Genomic DNA, 6,686 nt, shown 5'->3' on the forward strand with positions numbered 1-6,686 from the left:
TCCAATTATTTCGGATTCGGATTTTGTAATATACATCGATTAATAATCGGATCGGGTTTGGATTTGAATAAATTCAATCCGATTAAAATTCAAATAAGATTATATTATAATATTTATTAATTTTAATATATATATATTTAAATAAATAATTTAAAATTATAAAAAATATATATTTTTATATATTATATTAGAATTGGTATCTGTTCCTCACACAGGACGCCTCACACCAACCTCACATGCATATCACACCATAAGAATATCTCCCATTAATAATAATATAAAAGTACAGGAAATGTTCCCAATACATGGCGGGATGTGCCTATGAGATCGACGTGAGGCATACTATGTGAGGAACAGATCCGGTCTCATATATAATATATATATATATATATATGTTTGGGCTATTACATATCTAGGGCCCTGTGCTATACTTGGGCTTTGTTAAAGAGAAATTCAAATAAAAAAAGTCCTATACTGACTTTCATTAATCATGTTGAATTGGTTCATGTCCAACTCAATATTTTAATGGGTTATCCAATTGGTTTAACTACAATCCAAATTGCACCCTTGTGAGAGTGGCCAAATTTTATAATTAATTTTTACTATTTTTAAATAAAACATGAATAGACTTTAAATTAGTAAAAAAATATTCTATATTTCTATATACCTTAAAAGCAATTGTCCATGTCTTCATCTCCCTCTACCCTCTCCATCATACTTTGCATTCTTTTTTTATTTTATAGGATAAATTACATATAGGTACCCTGTACTTTGTGGGTAGTGACAAATAGATACTCTGAACTTTCAATTGTGACACTTGAGTACCTTGAACTCTCAAAATATAGACGCTTGGGTCCATCCATTAGTTTTCTGTCAACTAAATGTTACATAATCACAAAAATACCATTCTCATGTATTTCCGAGATTATTCTCAGGTAACCAAACATCTCTCTTGATGATATTCTCACATGGGCAGCAAATAACATATTCAAATTTTCCAACAACGACATTCTTTGATGATGGTTTTACTCCAAAATGATCTAAAAAATACACGAGAATGATATTTTTGAAATTATGTAATGTTTAATTGGCGGAATAGTAACAGATGGATCCAAATGTCTATTTTTGAAAGTTCAGGGCACCTATCTATCACTGCCTCCATAGTGTAGGGTACATATCTGTAATTTACCCTATTTTATAAAATATCAACACAACATGGCCTATCCCAATTAAGAATGTCATAAGACCACTTTTGCCTTGATTTATTAACTTAATTAACCTTAACATGGTTTAATTTAATTAACCTTATTATTAGATAATTATCTAATTAACTTAAGTTAAATAGGTTAACTTAACTAATTAACCTAATTATGTTATGTAATTAATTAATAAGTAAGGCTAATTATTAATTTTTAAAAAGTAAGATTAATTAATTATGCTAGGGTTATTTACATCAACTTAATTAAGTTTATTAAGTTATTTAATTAAGTGAATCAATTGTAATTATTAAAGTTAATCCATATTAATTTGAGATAAGTTAATATTTCTTAAGGTTAATTAATAAATTAACTGATATAACTTAATTAGCTTAATTAGTTAATCTCATGATCTTCACTTGTTTATCTAACTATTAGCTAATATATTAATCAGGTTAATTAAATCAATATATGTTAAAGGCAACCCAAAAATGACACACTGTTTTCTTGATTCTTAATTTATTGCCATTTAAGGCTGTTCTTTTATTTTGGGACTTAGGAGTGGAAACAAGAAAGTCTCCTAAATTTGGAGGGGGGAGGGAGAAAAAGTTAACTCCCTTCCTTGCACTCACAATGTGACTGTTTAGTGTCCTCACAACAAATGATATGCCAAGGCAAGAGAGAAACAACCCAAGCAAGTTTTGTCTAAAACATTTTTTTTTTAAGCCTGATAAAATGACAAGGCAAATAATTCATTATTTGATCAGTGAACAGTCTTTAAAAATACAATCATTAAGGTCCATTCGCTTTTCAATAGGTTATTTATCTGGGTAAATGCACTTATTTGGATAAATATTTTTTAGGAAGCATTTATCCGGGTAAGTGCATTTATCCATGCTCTTTTATTTTTCGGGTAAATAAGACAATGACTGTTTTATCCATAAAAAAAAGCATTATTAATCTTCTATGGACCCGACATAAGTTTTCCGCTAGGTGGGAAAGTTACTCCCAAGTGATTCCTGGGAAAATAAATCTTCTATGGACCCCACATAAGTCTGAAAAAAAAACATGAATTTCTTGATCAATGAGAATCAAAATCTCATTAACGAACTTCCCCCCTCTCAAAATCCAAAAAACAAACAGACCTTAAGAAGCCTAGGTCTGAACTCCAGAGATAGATAAACCAATAATAATCCACCATCTTGATACCCAAGGAGCACCCAAACCAAATTGCTTGAGTCACCGGGCAATGCATATGATCTAAAAGAAAAAAAATCTTTACAAGTTAAAAGTTATACATTATTTGCAATGCAAATTTATTTGCATTGATGCAAAACAACGATGGCAGTGCAAATGATTTCGGAGCAAATTGTGATTTACTTTTATTTCAAATTTTATTTTATTTTGTTTGATTGCAGTACAAATGAAATAAACTAAGGCCTGAACCAAAATAAAGTAACACCCAAAACAAACACAGGCTATTATGGAAGTATTATAAACACGCCATATTTTTCTTAGAACAAAAAATCAACTTCATCCATGACGTTTACACCAATCATCATCAAGACTTCTACTATCATACTTCCCCCCTTGACTTGTACAGTTGTACTCATAGTCATAGAGTAGAGGTAGGTGGTTGTCATACTTAAGAAACTCCATCATTGTAGAAATCAATCTCATTCTTGAGCATTGATCTTGGTGGATACTTAGGCCATATTTGTTTCACTGTTTTAGGCTTCATTCTTTTAATTCTTGCTAAGAATGGGCAAGAATGAATAAAATTAGAGTGTTTGGTTAGAAAATTCTTGCCCTAAGCCACATTCCTTTTAGAATGAAAAGTAGGCCCCATAGCAGAAAAATAGAGTAGCGTGCAACATGAAAAATAATCATGCCCCATCTTGCTAATTTTCATTATTTGAGGAAACTTTTCCTACAAAACTGCTCCCATAGATGTTTACTAGTAGGGGTGTCAATGGACCGGTTTTGGTTTGGATCCAATCTGTTATAATTATTGCATTGGGCCAATCCAAAATAAATTGGTCTGTATCGGACTTAAACCAAATTCCCAATAATTCGATCATGAGGCCAAACCCTTGTCCAATTTGAAACCATTCAAAACTGAAGCCAACATAAAAACACTTTTATTGAAGAATTTTTATGAATTCACTTTTACAAAAGCATTTTTACAAAAGTAATTTTGTAAAAATAATTTTATGAAAAGTACTTTTATGTTTACGGAAGCACTTTTATAAAAGTAATTTTATGAAAATTACTTTTATGAAAGCACTTTTACAAAGTACTTTTACGAAAGCACTTTTACACGAAAAAACTTTTATGAAAACACTTTTACGAAAGCACTTTTATTATAAAAGCACTTTTGTGAAAGTGCTTTTGTGAAATGACTTTTATAAAAGCACTTTTACGAAAGTAATTTTACATGTACAAAAAACTTTTATGGCATTTTATGAAAGTACTTTTATAAAAGCACTTTTACGAAAGTATTCTTGTAAAAGCACTTTTACAAAAGTACTTTTATTCATTCACCTTGGATTGGGTTGGACCCAATCCGATCCATTTGCATTTTAGTTGGACTAGATTGGACTGTAGTAGGCATTGTAGTTTTTTTATATATTCTTTAGATTTCTCATGTTATTTTGGTGTTTGATTCAATTTGGATTGGATTGGACCCAATCTGGTCCGTTTGCATTTTATTTAGACTAGATTGGATTTGATTTTTATGAATTTGGATTGGATTTGGTCCGGTCCATTTGACAATTCTATTTACTAGCAAACTACCTTGGAAACTCACATCGATAGGCATTGATTGTCGGTCGTCCACTGATAAACATGTATGCCAATAGTTTTGGAGACCTAGGCTGGCGGTTTATGAATACCGACACAATTTTCTTTTAAAGAATGAAAAGGAACAACATAGGACACTTGTCAATTTGAAAAGAATTCATTTTTAGGAAAAATGTGTTTGGTTCATATCAATATTTTCTTATTCTACCTATCCATTCTTGTCCATTTAAGAATGTCATCTTGGGTAAGAATGAGAAAGAATGAGAATTGAACCAAAATGGCCTTCGCTGCAAGTGGTCTCATTCTTTTAATTCTTGCCAATTCTGAGAAAGAATGGGCAAGAATGAATGAGATGTAGGTGTTTGGATATTGATTTCTTGCCACAGGACTCATTCTTCCCAGAATGAAATTTGGGTATCGGCAAAAATTTAACACTTACCAATTATTATTATTTTTTTTCATCGAGTTTGAAACTCCAGTCCTCTTGACTGAAGTCACTAAACCTTCATCCCTCTCCCTCTGTGTGTGTGTACAAGGTAGCTGAGATCGATCTCGATCTGTTGAAGTCCTAAAGCAAAGATCAATCCAAAGAGCTCAAAACCAAGGTAAACTCTCTCTCTCTCTCTCTCTCTCTCTCTCTCTCTCTCTTTGTCTTCTTCTTCTTCATCTCCTTCTCAAGCTGCACACAGAAGATGGATTGGATTTGATTTTTATGAATTTGGATTGGATTTGGTCCGGTCCATTTGACAATTCTATTTACTAGCAAACTACCTTGGAAACTCACATCGATAGGCATTGATTGTCGGTCGTCCACTGGTAAACATGTATGCCAATAGTTTTGGAGACCTAGGCTGGCGGTTTATGAATACCGACACAATTTTCTTTTAAAGAATGAAAAGGAACAACATAGGACACTTGTCAATTTGAAAAGAATTCATTTTTAGGAAAAATGTGTTTGGTTCATATCAATATTTTCTTATTCTACCTATCCATTCTTGTCCATTTAAGAATGTCATCTTGGGTAAGAATGAGAAAGAATGAGAATTGAACCAAAATGGCCTTCGCTGCAAGTGGTCTCATTCTTTTAATTCTTGCCAATTCTGAGAAAGAATGGGCAAGAATGAATGAGATGTAGGTGTTTGGATATTGATTTCTTGCCACAGGACTCATTCTTCCCAGAATGAAATTTGGGTATCGGCAAAAATTTAACACTTACCAATTATTATTATTTTTTTTCATCGAGTTTGAAACTCCAGTCCTCTTGACTGAAGTCACTAAACCTTCATCCCTCTCCCTCTGTGTGTGTGTACAAGGTAGCTGAGATCGATCTCGATCTGTTGAAGTCCTAAAGCAAAGATCAATCCAAAGAGCTCAAAACCAAGGTAAACTCTCTCTCTCTCTCTCTCTCTCTCTCTCTCTCTCTCTTTGTCTTCTTCTTCTTCATCTCCTTCTCAAGCTGCACACAGAAGATGGATTGGATTTGATTTTTATGAATTTGGATTGGATTTGGTCCGGTCCATTTGACAATTCTATTTACTAGCAAACTACCTTGGAAACTCACATCGATAGGCATTGATTGTCGGTCGTCCACTGGTAAACATGTATGCCAATAGTTTTGGAGACCTAGGCTGGCGGTTTATGAATACCGACACAATTTTCTTTTAAAGAATGAAAAGGAACAACATAGGACACTTGTCAATTTGAAAAGAATTCATTTTTAGGAAAAATGTGTTTGGTTCATATCAATATTTTCTTATTCTACCTATCCATTCTTGTCCATTTAAGAATGTCATCTTGGGTAAGAATGAGAAAGAATGAGAATTGAACCAAAATGGCCTTCGCTGCAAGTGGTCTCATTCTTTTAATTCTTGCCAATTCTGAGAAAGAATGGGCAAGAATGAATGAGATGTAGGTGTTTGGATATTGATTTCTTGCCACAGGACTCATTCTTCCCAGAATGAAATTTGGGTATCGGCAAAAATTTAACACTTACCAATTATTATTATTATTTTTCGTCGAGTTTGAAACTCCAGTCCTCTTGACTGAAGTCACTAAACCTTCATCCCTCTCCCTCTGTGTGTGTGTACAAGGTAGCTGAGGTCGATCTCGATCTGTTGAAGTCCTAAGGCAAAGATCAATCCAAAGAGCTCAAAACCAAGGTAAACTCTCTCTCTCTCTCTCTCTCTCTCTCTTTGTCTTCTTCTTCTTCATCTCCTTCTCAAGCTGCACACAGAAGATGGATATCTCCTCCTCCTCCTTCGTCTTCTTCTTCTTACTCTGTTTTTTCCCCTTTTAGGTTGACCACCAATATCAGCCCTATAACCATTAAAAGAAAGCACCATCGATTAAAGTATTTGATCAATTTTTGTCTCTTCATTATTTTCCTTATTGGTATTTGTGTGTTCGAATCATTATGGAATTTATACATTTAATTATAAATTGTTGTTGTTATTTTGATGCAATTAAAGTAATTACTTGAAAATGAGAAAATTATAGTGCCAATTTTACATATGTTGTTTTCACGATGCTAAGACGTTTCATCCAAAGGATTGACCAGATTCGTTTCACAAACTTTATTTATCACATAACAGTTGATCTGGTTTACACCAACCTCATAAAGTTTGCTTTGCTGTTATTTTTCTGCCATTATTTATCTTGATCTTATACTTAGCCCTCAGCATTAGAAAT

This window comes from Nelumbo lutea, chromosome 4, assembly GCF_056320005.1.
Source record: "Nelumbo lutea isolate HS-2025 chromosome 4, American lotus-T2T, whole genome shotgun sequence".
Lineage (NCBI taxonomy): Eukaryota > Viridiplantae > Streptophyta > Magnoliopsida > Proteales > Nelumbonaceae > Nelumbo > Nelumbo lutea.